Source organism: Amblyraja radiata, chromosome 3 (assembly GCF_010909765.2).
Source record: "Amblyraja radiata isolate CabotCenter1 chromosome 3, sAmbRad1.1.pri, whole genome shotgun sequence".
Taxonomy (NCBI): Eukaryota; Metazoa; Chordata; class Chondrichthyes; order Rajiformes; family Rajidae; genus Amblyraja; species Amblyraja radiata.
Window position 1 is genome coordinate 78409522 of NC_045958.1, and position 15522 is coordinate 78425043.

A 15522-nucleotide genomic window follows, 5' to 3' on the forward strand; every position below is an offset into this window, starting at 1 on the left:
GCCCATCCATCTCTCTGTCTCTGCCCCTCTCTCTGTCTCTTCCCCTCTCTCTCTCTCTGCCCATCCCTCTCTGTCTCTGCCCCTCTCTTTATCTCTGCCCATCTCTCTCTGTCTCTGCCCCTCTCTCTGTGTCTGCCCCTCTCTCTGTGTCTCTGACACTCTCTTTCTGTCTCTGCCCTCTCCCTCTACCCCCCTCCCTCTCCCTCTCTAGACGTGCCTGCGAGTTGGGGGCTATGCATGAGTGGATAGGGCGGGGTTGGGGTAAAAGGAGCAAATGAATAATAGTATAATTTCAAGGGGGTTGGTTAGTGTGTGTGTGGGGTGGTTAGTGTGTGTGGGGTGGTTAGTGTGTGTGTGACGCCACAGGCCGCCCCTCCCCCCCGCAACGGGTCCTACTTGGTCTAGTAATAACTAAGATTTAAATACTACAATACTAGACTGATTGGTAAAAGTGGGTAACTTTGTCTAGAATCAGGAAGCTCACAATACCCAGCAAAAACAGATTCCTGTTTCTATTCACGTTTAAATGCTATTTTACCTCATCATCCAGCTGTGGAAATGGTTTGTAATCTTCCTTAATCAAAAGCTTTTCAGTTGCTCTGTCAGTAACATCTTTCTTTGAGGGATAGAGCAGGCAGGAGCTGAAATAGTGCAGCAAATGATTGAGAAGAGAAAACAGTGCATATTACTTTTAAATTGTAATATTTGCATCCCAAAAGATACATTAAACATGTAAGAATTAGTGCCTGGAAATTATAGTTCAGCTTATTTTGGTATGCAAAACATATTCTATGATGTTAACATCCTCTGAAAACACACTGTAAAATTGAGCAAAGTTTTATAATGCTTTTTTTGCACTTTGTAATCAATTTGTGCTGCAATGCTTAAGTCCCACTTACTGGACAGCAATGCTCATTCTTTTACCTGAAAAACATCTCCTCAGTTAAAGGCTCTCCTTTAGAATTTATCAATGGATCTTTCAGGGAAATAATTTTCAATCTGCAACTGAGAGAATGCAAATTGGGCAGTTGCTTGTGAAACTCTGACAGGTAATCTGCAAACACGATTTCATCATGCAGAAAAATATCTAAAATGAAAATTGAACATAATTTACACACCACAGCAATTTTGATCAGAATTTCATCAGACCTTGAAGTCACATTTTTCACAAAGCGCAAGATAATCACATTGTAATATCCAAAGTAAATGATTTGATGACTGATTCTATTAGTACTTGGGAGGTATGTTGGATTTTCCACAAAACATAGAAGGGAAGTGATAAGGTTGTGTTCTGATTCAATTGTTGAAAAATTCAAGACAGAAAACCTTTCCTTGAATTTACAAAATTGTTAAACTTTACAAGAGGTTCATGAAAACCAGAAGTGCAAGCCTTCTGACTGCTGCCTTTTTGAAACTGAACAGAATTGTGCTTTCAGCATATCATCAATATTCATACTCAGCACTGTATCAAGTGTTTTTGCCTACATGAGTGCAGTCTGATACACAAATCAACGTTAGGGTAAAAGCGATGACTAGCCAAATGTGGGGTGGGATAGATGGAATAATCAGATTAGTAAAAAGCTGGTGACAGCGTTCAATGTGCAGGTGTTATTCATTGCCATTTTTAACTCAGTTGCCAATTATTATAGGAAGAACTACTCTTGTTGAATTCATTGGAAGTTCTTTAACAATCAACAATATTCAATTTTGCCAAACAATGATAAGCAAAGGTTGTCAGAAAATATAGATATATAACACAGCAATTGAAAAACTCCCAAACTAGTGTCACATTTGTTTCAGGGTTAAGCCTTGTGCCATCAAGAAGAGCCCTTTTTTCCACTCCTGTAACATCCACACAGAGCCTTGCATGGAGCCCATTTACTGCCAAACCCTTCATCCATGCACTTTTCAAGTCAAAATATGCCTGAACTAAATTACATTTCCCAAACTTTACCATGGTATTAGTAAAGCAACAATTCAGTATTAGAATTCTTCCTCTATTAGAATTTTTAAAATTCTTCTCTGGTTTCACCCATTTTTATTTATAATCCCCCCCCCCCCCCCCATTATGTCAATTTAAATCAATGACATTACAAAATAAAGTTTACATACAAACAATTTTTTTAAAATATACTGACATTCATTTTATGAAAGTAGTTGGATTCAATGCAAGCACATTACCTGTTCCTGTCTGTGTATTTACATGTTCAGGATCAACAACCTCAAACTTGTCCTGCTCATCTTTCGCAAGGTGCAAATCATCTCTCCTTAACAATGAGCTCACTTCTTCTGTGACATTCTGAGAATTCGGATTTGAACTGGGCACAATCTCTAAACTGTCAGTGCCGATTTAAGATGGCATGGAATAAATATATAGTATAGAAAAATTTAAAATATGGTAATAAAAAATATAATGAAACACATATACACAAAACTAAGATTCCATATGGTTTATGAAGAGGCGGATGAAGCGGAACATCTTCATATCTTCCTTCATAATTTGTCCTGCTATTATTTCTGGTTTCAGTACAGAAAAAATAGAAAACAATGTAATACTTTGAGTTCTGATAAATGGCCTTTGACCGGAAACATTGACTGCTTCCTTTTCCATTGACGAGACCTGTGGTGGTATTGGTGTATGTCGAATATGAAGACATTCCGTTGACCCTTTATGTTATAAAAAGAGACAAAATGCTAGGTTTTTCCAGCATATTTTGTTTTCACCAAAACAAAATTCTGTGCCGTAATGGTTCCAACTTTCAAGATAGAATGTAAACATACGGAGATATTTCACAAACCTGGTCTCCCCAACCAAGAGTTTTTTAAATCTTGCTCTCAAAATTTTGTTAGATGATCATGTGTTATGGCCATTCAGCTAATGGAATTCGTCCTTACAAAATTCACAATACACTACCCAAAAATTTGAGATAGAAAATAATATTCGCCCTCAATGAATTTATGGAAAAAAGAAAAATAAACAGAAATTGTTATCACTTGCATTTCTTAATGCAGATGGATATTACGCAGCTTTGCTTAAAAAAACCCATATTCACGAAAAGCAACCCCACCAGCCATAACACGGGGGTCACCTGTATTCTGTTGCATTCATGATTCTCGAGAGTGATCAGCATTTGTGATTTCCGAGTTGTCAGAGCAGCATTTTTCCAATCGAGTGCTGGTACAATTTAATTCCTTCATTGTTGCATTTATGCTCGAAGATACCAGATTCACACTCTTACTTTGAAAATAATAAATGCCAATGCAGTCAGAAACAGGAATTACTAATTCAGTCCCACAGCTTGTTCTGCTTTTCACAGAACATGGCTGATCTGGTTCTTAATTCCATTTCCCCATTGGGTTTCCAATATCCCTGTCATTAAATAATACAGCCCAAATTCATCTCCCTGATTCTTCAATTGCAGGGGCAGAAATCGCTGTCAAAACATGGGACACACACAACTTCTTGGTGGCCACGCGCACACACACACACACACACACACGTGAGGCTTCGGCCGTGGGCCCAGTGGACGGTAACATCGGGAGCTGACCTGATTTGTGACTGACTGCGAACTCCAGCAACAGCAGCTTCGTCCGTCTGAATCGTGGGGCTTGAATCGGCCTGTTCGCGGGGCCTTTCATCGCCCGGCACGGCTTAAAATCGGCCGGCGGGGGCTTCAACATCGAGAGCCTTGATCGTCCTTGACGCAGCAGATTGATTTTAAGCCGCCGGGCGATGAAAGGCCCCGTGAACGGGCTGATTCAGCCTTTAGAAAGCGTCTGATACCCGCTACAATGGATCACAATGTGATAAATAACACTTAAACTAAAACTGAAGCAAATAAAGGCAAACAGAAAAACCAACCTTGGTGGGTGGAGAGAGAGAGGGAGATGGGAAAAACATACTTAATAGCGTGAGTGACTGTGAATGAGGGACTTACCTGCAAGTCAGCCAATTAACCTGTTCGGAGCCCTTAATAATCCGATACCCGTTTAAATCTTTCCCATCCACCAATACATCCAATTAGTTCAAATGGTAATTATACCCACAGCAGACAGCTTTAAGAAATTCTCCGTGAATACCTTCAGTAATACTTGAAGGTCAAAACACAATTGGTGACACATCGTGTTAATACGATGTTAATGGAGACATTTAACAAGCGCTTAACAGTGACACCCCCACTGTCTCATGGAAAGCGGAGATTTTAATAGTTTTTTTTTCACCAAATTTCTATATCCAGATTACAAAACATGGGGAGGGATTGTCTCCCACCTCTCAAAACATGGGAGGGACGTGCCCCCAGTCCCCCCCAGGAATTCTGCCCCTGCTCAATTGCAATGTTCCAAAAACACTGGCAGTCCCCAAAATGCTGAGAGCATATATTCCCCCAAACATGAATGAATCTCATTCTCTTAGGGTAAGAGCGGGTGGGGGAAGACAGGGTGCGGGGGAAGAAAGGCTTGGGGGAAAAAGGGAGGAAGGAGGGTTGGGGGAGAAGGAGGGATTGGGAGGGTTGGGGTAGAAGGGGAGAGGGAGGGTTGGAGGAGAAGGGGGGGCGTGAGGGTTGGAGGAGAAGGGGGGAGGGAAAAGTGGGGGATGGGGGGAGAAGGAGGGGGAGAAGGAAGGGGAGAAGGAAGGGGAGAAGGAGGAGAAGGGGGAGAGAGGGGGGTGAGGTAGGCGAGAGGTAGGGAACGATGAGAAATAAGCACAGAGGAAAGCAAAGAAAAAGAAAGCAGAACAGGAGGAGAGATGAACAGCAAGGGGAGAAAGCAAAGAGGAGAAACAAGAAAGAGAATTACAAGAATCTGTAATACTGTAGCTATTGGCAATTCTATACCCATCTAATAATTTAGTCTAAGGACACCATAGATGCAAAGTTCTAGTTACCTGAAGCACTTTTCCAATACTCACACCAGCCCCGAGGGTGTTCTCAAATTATTGTAAATGAGAAACAAATATGTGGTCATTACCTTTCAAGGAAATTTTCCAACGTGATATGTTTTTTCCATTCAGTGAGTACAGAATCACAACTCATCAGCTTGCATGCAGAAAATACTTTACCTGTCGTAAATAATTTAGAACAATGTAATGACAAATTATATAACACTTGCCAAATTGTTCCAAAGGTTTCACAGGAAAATTGTTAAACAATGGTAGTACAATTAAGCTCAGGGAAGTTTGTGAGGAAAAAGAATACCGATATAAGGGCGTGAGCAGATTACTGAAATAGGAGGAGGGAAAGCGGAGAGATGATTTTGAGAATTTTAATAATGAGGTGTTGCTTAATTGAGGGCGAGTTTTAATCTGTGAAACAGCAGTAATGGAGTCGCAGTATTTAGCTTCAGTCAAGACACAGAGTTTTGGATGATATCATGTTTGCAGGAAAATAGAAAGAGGGAGGTCAACCAGGATTGCTTTGGAATAGATAAATCTTAATATGTTCAAGGGCCTGGTCCCTTTTTCAGACTGATTGTGGAGGGGGAGGAAATCTGGAAGAGAGGTGGGGGCAGGGCGAAGCATGGCGAGTGAAACGTGGATATAGGTGAGGGGGTGTTTTGAGGGAGGGGTATAGGCACATAGTTGGGCAAAGGCCAGAGATGAAAAGACAAAAAGTGTGAGTTAAGGTTCGATAAATGTAACCGTGAAGCCCGAGTAAGGAACATAGGTGGAAGGGGATGGGGAGGAAAAGGGGGGAAATGGGTGCAAATCCAGGTGGGGAACTGGGAAGTATGGGGGAGAGATTATTTATCTAAAATTTGAGGATTTAATGTCCATTCCATTGGGTTGTAAGCTGACCAAACAGAATATGAGGTACTCAGAAATCTCCCAATTTTGTTAGCCCTTGCTGTCTCCTCCCCTTCCTTAGCCCTCGAGCTGTCTCCCCCCATCCCCCAGCCCTCGGGCTCCTCCTCCTCCCTTTTTCCTTCCTTCTCCCCGCCACCCCCTATCAGTCTGAAGAAGGGTTTCGGCCCGAAACGTTACCTATCTCCTTCGCTCCATAGATGCTGCTGCACCCGCTGAGTTTCTCCAGCATTTTTGTGTACCTTAGAATATGAGGTGCTGTTCCTCCAATTTTCCGATGGCCTCACTCTGGCAATGGAAGTGGTCCAGGACACAAAGATCAGCATGGGAATGGGAATGGGAAGTTAAAATGGTTAGAAACCGGGAGATGCACTAAATCTGAACTGGCGGACTGATGCAAGCGTTTGGCACAAAAGTCACTTAGTCTACGCTTGGTCTTAATGATGGAAATCTAGCAGGCCTTGGTGGACCAGGGATTAGATGAAGAGGCTACTTGGCCCCTTATGCCTGCACCACCCTCATTTAATAAAATCACATATAATTTGATAGAAACCTAAACTCTAGATTCCCATCTACCCCTTAGTACTCTTCAACCACTACTTACGAGTACCTATCCCGGCCTTACAAATATGCAAATATTCTGCTTCCACTTCTCTTTGGGGAAAATCCAAAGGCCCATGATCCTCTTGAGAAGAAAATTGCCTTGGCTGGGTTTTAAATGGACTTCCCTTTGGACATTCACTCAGTCAAAGCTCCCAAGGAGCATGCGTGTTTCAATCAAGATCCATCTCTCTCTTCTAAACACCAGAAGATACAAACTTGTATTGTCCAATTTTTCTTCTAAGATAGCTTGCCATTTCCAGATATTTGCCAGATCTTTGCAACTCACTTAATTTATCTGAACACTTTTCTAGCTTCCTTAAGTCCTTTTCACAACATATTTTCTTACCTACCTGTATGTCAACAGTAAATTTAGTAACCATATTTTCAGTTCCTTCAAACAAGTCATTTAGATAAATTATAAAAAATTGTGCCTTCAACATCAATCCACTCATTACATCTCACCAACTCTTTATTTCCAGATAGTTAAGGGGCTGTCTCACTGCGGCGAACTAATTGGCAAGTTTAGAAGAGTTTAGGAGAGTTTGAAAAAGTGTCATGTTGAAGACCTCCTTCGACTATGTGGAAAACCTCCTTCGACCTCCTTCGACTATGTTGAAGACTAGCTTCGACTAGCTTCGGGAAAATTGGACACCGAAGAGTGAAGAGGACCTCCTTCAATCTCCTTTGACCTCCCTTCGACTATGTTGAAGACTATCTTCGACTACTTTCGATTACCTTCGACTACCCTCGATTACCTACGAATAACATGCCGACCTACTACGACCTACCTTGACTAAACCTACGAGTAAAAAAAATATCTTTTTTTTTCCATGGCGACCTTTTTTTACTCGCGGGCATTTCTCAGCATGTTGAAAAATAAGCCGCGACCTAGATGAGGCCTCGAGTACGCGGGGACTACTCTCCAGCATGAAGGAGATTTACAAAGACCTCCTAGGACCTAGTGTCGACCATGCTGCGAGTATGAGTCGAGAGCAAACTCTTCTGAACTCTCCAATTAGGTCGCCACAGTGGGACAGCCCCTTGACCAAAATGCAACTCTCTGTTTTCCAGATTGCCAAAAAAAGATCTGAGATAAAAATCTATATTTCTAGAGATTACATAAATAATCCAGCAATCCTGCCAGGATTAAATATCACTCCAAAATCGTTTTCAAATTTCAGACAGCAGGGAATAGGATTGAGTCAGTGACTAGGCAGCAGAGTTCATGATGAGGACTGGAAATAATGGTTTCTATCAAGCTGATACATAAATAGTAGAATTTTTAGATCATTCTGTCCCAAATGTCAAATATAGACATTTTCAAACTGGTGGAGCAATTGGGTTTAGAGATAGACAAAAATGCTGGAGAAACTCAGCGGGTGCAGCAGCATCTTTGGAGCGAAGGAAATAGGCAACGTTTCGGGCCGAAACCCTTCTTCAGACTGATGGAGGGTGGGGGGCGGTGAGAAGAAAGGAGGAGGAGGAGCCCGAGGGCTGAGGGAGAGCTAGGACGGGCTAACGGAATTGGGAGAATTCAATGTTTATGCCGCTAGGATGCAGACTGCCCAAGGTGCTGTTCCTCCAATTTCCGGTGTTGCTCACTCTGGCCATGGAGGAGGCGTGGGACAGAGAGATCGGATACGGAATGGGAGGGGGAGTTGAAGTACTGAGCCACCGGGAGGTCAGGTTGGTTAATGCGGACCGAGCGGAGGTGTTCGGCGAAACGATCGCCAAGCCTATGCTTGGCCTCACAGATGTAGATCAGCTATGTAGGGTTTAGAGATGTTTGAGACAAAATAATTGGAAGAACACTGGTATCCTGAAGTACTATACATTACAGACATCGATATTGTTGTCCATGGGCAGCAGGCAGAACTAAGATAGACCCATAAGGAATACAAGAGTACTGGTCAGTGTATGGGAATGAATAGTTTCAATAATGATTCTATGGCTACAACTGGATGATGTTAGAGAGGTTTTGTACATGAATACACCAACAGAATGGTATCAACCCAACTAAACCAAATCATACTAATTTTATTTGGTTCAAACCAAGCAACAATACTCCATGGAAAAGACTGAAGAAAAGAAGAGCAGTCACTGCAAGTAAGGAATGCCATTTCCTGTAATCACATACAGAGTATAAATTATTGTGGGCAAGAGCAGGCTTGAGTAAATCAAGAATGAAAGTCTGGTGCTGGCATACAATAAATCAATGCCCAAAATGAAAGAACAAAAGCAGGCAGCCCTTGGAGGAACATTGTTTCGCTCTTTGACACCTTTCTATGATCTTTTCCATCAAGTGAGTCAATAAAGGAGAAAGATAAAGAACAAATATATTTACCTCTAGTCCACGGCCTCCTGTAAATATCATCGTTGAGTCTACCTTTGTAACAGTACTTGTCAGAATGATCCACGTTATGAGGTGATGGAAGTAACAACCAATTTACCGTTAGCTTCTGTCTGGTCAAAATCTACAGGCACAAAATTATTGTTAATGCTACATGTAATTGATTTATCAAAGAGGATACAAACAATCCACCCTCTCCTTAGGTACTTTATCCTGCAACCACAAGAGATGCAACATCTGTACCTATACCTCCTCCCTCACATTCATCCAGGGACCCCTATCTTTCTAGGCGAGACAGAGGTTCACTTGCACCACCTCATCTAGTGCATTCGGTGTTCCTGATGTGGCCTCCTTTACTTCGGTGAGACCAAGCATGGACGAAGCGACCATTTCACTGAACACTTATGTTTAGTCCACCAAGACCTGCTGCATCTTTGGATACTAACCATTTTAACTCCCCTTTCCGTTCCCATACTGACCTTTCTGTCTAGACCTCCTCCAGTGTGTGAGTGAGACCACACTCAAACTGGAGGTATAGTACCTCATATTTGGCTTGGGTAGCTTACGAACTAACGCTGTGAATGTTGAATTTTCCAAATGTAGGTAGCTAGCCTAGTAACATCCACCTTTTTCTCCCCCTCCCTGTGCCCCACCTGTGCACACATTTTTACCTTTCCCCTTCCACCTCTGGCTTAGTTCCACGCTTCTTCTATCCTTATCTCACACTTTTTGCCCTTTCATCTCTCGCCTTTGTCTAAATATCAGTCAATCAATCCCCGCATCTATATCCACCCATCATTTACCAGACTTTGCCCTCACCTCTCTTCCAGCTTTCTCCCTCCTAACACAATCAGTCTGAAGAAGGGTCCCAACCCAAAGCATCACCTATCCATGTTCTTCAGAGATGCTGCCTGACCGGCTAAGTTACTCCAGCACTTTGTCTTTTCTTTATACACTTTACAACTGCCAATTCCTTCTCTTTGGTAATTCATATATGAGCTAAGACATCATAACAGTTATGCCTCGATTCCTTAGCTTCTGTGATCTCTTCAGAAAAAAACAGATGGGAAATATTCATTATCTGCCCCACCTCTTATGGTTCTACCATGCTAATACTTAAGGGAATCTATTCTTTCCCTAGCCACTCTTTTAACCTTAATATACCTGAAGAATCTCTTGGGATTTGCCTTTACCTTATCTGCCAGCTCCATTTCATGTCCTCTTTTTGCCTTCCTGATTGCCTTCTGAAGGGTATTCCCACACTTATACTCAGGGAGGGATTCTCTTGACCCTGCCTAAAGCTATATATGCCTTCTCCTTTTACTTGACTACAGCCTCAGTAACTCTCGTGAACCACCATTCCCTAAATTTGCCAGACTTATGGGCCTGTCCCACTTAGGCGACCTTGTAGGCGACTGCATGTCGCCTAGCGTTTTAGGCGACTATGCGGTCGCCGCATGGTCGCCACATGTTCGCGGGTGGTTGCCGGTTAGTCGCCTTCATGGTCGTGAGGAGTTCCCGCATTCTGGTAACTAGTCGCGGCCTCATTATGGTTGCCGCAAATTTTTCAACGTGTTGAAAAATTAGCGCCGACCAGAATGAAGCCGCCATGGAGAGTAGCGAGAATTCACATGCCGTAGGTGCAGTGGTAGTGGGTTGCCAGGAGGTCGTATGTTGTCGTCGGTTCTCGTAGGTTGTAGCCGGTGCTGACCGGTGAATTTCATTGGCTTTTTGGGGGAAAAAACGTAAGCAGTAGTTTTCAGAACCAAGGATAACAGACCGATAATGTTAATGTCTGCCGAGCTTCACAGCCGTGTATCTCTGGCTTCTTAAAAGTTGTCTCCACTCCTTCTCCCCCCTTCTCCCCCCCCCCCCCCCCTCTTTTAAAGGACTTACTTGACAGTCGCTGGCAGTCGCCTGAAAAATCGCCTAAGTGGGACAGGCCCATTACCCTTCACTTTAACAGGAACATGCTCCCCCTATACTCTCCCTAACTTACTTTTGAGCCTCCCAATTGCCAGCCATCCCTACTTGCAAACAAACTCTCCCAATCTTCTACAATCTTCTACGTTCCTACCTAATGCCACTAAAATCAGCCTTGCAACAATTTAGCACCTTAATTTGTGGGCCAGTCCTATCCTTCTTCCACGTAACTATTTGAAAACTATCAGAATTATGGTAGCTGATCCCAAAATGCTCCGTCACTGACATTTCAGTCTCTTGCCCTACCTCATTCCCCAAGAGGAGGTCCAGTGTTCCACCCTCTCTAATAGGGCCCTCTATATATTGATTAAGGATGCCTTCTTAGACACATTTAACAATCCCACACCATCCCAGCACTTCACACTATGGGATACCCTATCAATATAAGGAAAATTAATACCCGCTAATACCACATTACCTTTACAGCTACCCGCAATCTCCCTTCACATCGGCTCCTCTAATACACAATACCAATTGAGGGGGAGCCTGCAATATAGTCCCATCAAAGTAATCATTCCCTTCTTATTTATCCCTTTCCTTTCTATGACATTGGCTGTTTTTCTTCCACATAAGCACAGGCATTTATTAAAATATACCCCACAATCCTGCTACTTGCAACGCATCACACTTTGTTTTGTATTATCATCCTCTCACTGCCTCCATTAATCCATTTGACCAGAGGACCTCTACAATTTTTCCCAATGGCAATTCTGGTCTCACTTCATTACAGCTATTCTCTTCACCCTATGCATCCCAACCCTCCATATCTTCTTGAAAACTGAAAACAAATTTGTGTTTAAGTTGAAGGGACCTTGACCTAAAGTGTTCACTTTATTTTGCTTTCCACAGATGCAGTCCTGCTGATTGTCACTATCTTTATTTCAGATTTTCCGCATTTACAATTCCACTATTTTCATTAATTGTCAGGCTCCCTGCAGAGTATTGTGTACAAAATGCTAATTTATTGATGTACCCAGTGTTGTGTCACAGCAAGCAAAATGTTCAGCACTTCCTGTACCAATTTTATTCTATCTGGATGATGGAAATACTTTTTTTCTTAACTGATTTTCTGTTCCACTGTTGTTTGTTTTTGGGCCTGAGCTTTACAATGGCAATAAGCAAATTCGGTATTCCGACTGCGCATGCCCAGGTGATAGGTCACAAGCGAAAAACACTCTCGGCAGCCGTGCCGCAGCATGGACATAGACCTGCCCCTCGTCCACAGCCAGGATCGATCCCGAGTCTCCGGCGCCGCAATCGCTGCCGAACCGACACTGGACCATCCCCGTCCCCTCACGAGTGTCCGGGGGCAGCCAGAGACGTCGGGAGTCAGACGGGAGCGGCGCCCCCAGGCTTAGAGCCAGCACGTAGAAGCAGTGTTAAATCCAGCTCAACTCTGCCTGTTAACCTACCAGCCCTACCTGGACTTAAGAGAACGATGGCTCAGGCTTACAGCGAGCGTAGAGAAGCAGGGCTAAATCCAGCTCAACTCTGCCTGTTAACCTACCAGCCCTACCTGGACTTACGGGAACAACAGCCCAGGCTTACAGCCAGCGCGGAGAAGCAGAGCTAACTCCACGGCTCCAGGCTGGTGTCCCGTCAGTCCTTGCGGGGATGTAGGTTAACCTGGTGAGACCCGCAGAGTTGAGCTGGATTTAGCCCTGCTTCTACGCGCTGGCTGTAAGCCTGAGCCATCGTTCCCGTAAGTTCAGGCAGGGCTGGTAGGTTAACAGATAGAGTTGAGCTGGATTTAGCCCTGATTCCACGCGCTGGCTGTAAGCCTGGGCCGTCATTCCCGTAAGTCCAGGCAGAGCTGGTAGGTTAACAGGCAGAGTTAAGCTAGATTTAGCGTTGTCTCTCTGTGCTGCCTGTGGACCTGGGGGCGCCGCTCCCATCTGACTCCTGACATCTCAGGCTGCCCCCGGACGGGGGTGGGGGCCACACAGGAGGGGACGGGGATGGTCCAGTGGCGGTTCGGCAGCGATTGCGGCGTCGGAGACCTGGGATCAATCTTGGCTGTAGATGAGGCGCAGGTCTATGTCCATGCTGCGGCACGGCTGCCGAGAGTTTTTATCGCTTGTGACCTTTGACAAATCCCATGATTCCTTGTATTGTTCGGAATACGGAACTCGCTTATACAATAGAACCTGCTTTGTCTTACACAAAAAATGGTGCAAATACCCATATGTAAACGGTTTTGGTTAGAAAATTGAGCAGATGCTCTTCTTTAAAGTCAATTTATAGATTCTTGCTGTGAAATATTTGAAGCAACAGTGTAAGATTATCATTTTAATTAAATTGTGCTCCCATTTTCACTAATTTTACTTTTGATGCGATTCCTGGCTGGCAGATTTTCATCCTCTCCAGTGAGCAGAAGCAGGGCAGTAATGATTAAAAAAGCAGTGTAGCCTTTACTGCACTGTTTCTGCAGCCATTTGGATATGTATCATTTTTCCAGTGTTCTAAACTCTTGTTGGTTCAATCGGTAGAAAATGAATTTCACTGGTAGGGACATCATCTACATTTATTTACAACTGCCATGAAAATCAATAATCTCAATCAAATGCAAAACATTAAGTGCTGGAGAAATTCAGCAAGTCAAAAAGCATCTGAGGAGGGAACCGACAAAAAATACTTTGGGTCTGGCCCTTTCTTCAGACTTTGGAGGGGAGAAGCTGGAAAGGAAAGAGGTGATAGGACAGAGCCTGGGAGGAGATAGGTGGCTTGGGCTGGTTCTCAGATGGGTGAAGATAGTGACAAAGGCTAGATGTGAAAAGGAAATACAAAGGGTGTTAGATAAGGTAAGAAAAGAAGACTGAAATGAAGAGATATGGGTGTGAGGGGACTGGGAGAGATACAAGGAAATATGGGACTAGGAGATGGGAGAGGAGCATGCGGGGAGAGGAGCATGCGGGGAGAGGAGCATGCGGGGAGAGGAGCATGCGGGGAGAGGAGCATGCGGGGGGAGGAGCAGTGACTGGGATGGTGGACGTGTTGGCTGCACAATGAGATGGTGTGGGGGGGTTGAGGAAAGTGAGGGGGGGAGGATAGGGTTGGTATTACTTGAGATTGGAGAATTCAAATGTTCATACTATTGGGATGTAATCTTTTCTTCCAATAATCAAATTCAGCCCAGACAGTGAGTTAACATTCAAGGTACTCGATTAACTTTTTCATATAAAAGATTTGAGTGTACCAACACTTCAAAACACTGTTACTTCTTAAGTATTTCCATTCTCTTTACCTCATGAAGATAGTCTACGGCATGGTATTTAACCACAGCAAACATAATGAAATTCCTTAATGAATGTACTTCTCTTGGGTTCCTGCATTAAAGGCAGAAATTATAGACTTTTAATGGTGTTAAATGTGAATTAAAATTGCCATTTATTTTGGCAATCATAATTAATATAGTCCACAAAATTATACTGTGTACATGTTTAAATACTTTCTTACTAACATGTGTTACCTCAGTTGTTAATTCTATACAAAACACTATGGTAAATAAGGTGAAATAACATAAAATGCTAGGGTCAAAGCTCATTTTATGTAATTCAAAAGCTTCATTAAAAACAAAGATGACGGGGCAATAAAATAAACCTATTTTTTGTTTTTATCACCCACAACAATATTCCAACAACTGGTAAGCAGTGAACTGCATTTGACTGAAAGGTTGATAAGTTGCAAAATAGCAGCTAACTGGAATAAATGTTAAGGTCACAATGGCAAGGATTAGAATTAGGCCATTCGGCCCATCAAGTCTACTCCGCCATTGAATCATGGCTGATCTAACTCTCTTTCCTAACCCCATTCTCCTACCTTTTCCCCATAATCATTGGCAGCTGTACTAATCGAGAATCTATCTATCTCTGCCTTAAAAATATCCATTGACTTGGCCTCCACTGCCTTCTGTGGCAATGACTTCCACTGATTCACCACCCTCTGACTGAAGAAATTCCTCCACATCTCCTTCCTAAAGAAACATTCTTTAATTCTGAGGCTATGACCTCTAGTTCAAGACTCTCCCACTAGTGGAAACATCCTCTTCACATCCACTCTATCCAAGCCTTTCACTATTCGGTACGTTTCAATGAGATGCCCCCTCATTCTTCTAAACTCCAGCGGGTACAGGCCCAGTGCCGTCAAACGCTGAGATGATTTATTCTGTACAATATCATAACAAACCAAAACCAGCATGGATTCAGAAAGGGAAAGTACAGTTTAGAAAACCTTCTTAGCTTTTTGTTGAGTGAGATCACGCGGGCTAGGGAAAGTCCTGAAATGTCCAACAATTTCAAAAGCATTTCACAAGATTTGACACACAAGATTGGTGCTTATGATCAAAGCTGATATAGCTTTGATCATATTCACTAATCGTGTGCATATGATCAAATGCACAGGATTATTTGATGCATAATCAGAAGAACAGCATTAATCTTGAGAAAGGCTACAAAATCAACTGAAGGAATAACAAAACAAAAAGAATTGGAAAATAAATTTCAGACGAGATAATTAAAAGTTCTAAACCCAGGATATTATAAGCGAGTGAACCTTACAGCAGTGGTAGTAAAATTATTGGCTAAGATTCTTAGGGTTATGATCTACTCATATCTGAAAAAGCATAGACTTATTTGAGACAGTCAACATGACTTTGTGTGTGGGAGTTCATATCCCACAAGAGTGAATTTTTTGAAATGGTGACAAGGATGATGGGTGAAGATAGGGCACTAGATGTTGTTTAGTAAAGCTCATGGCAGGCTGGTCCAGAAAATTCAAACATGGGGGA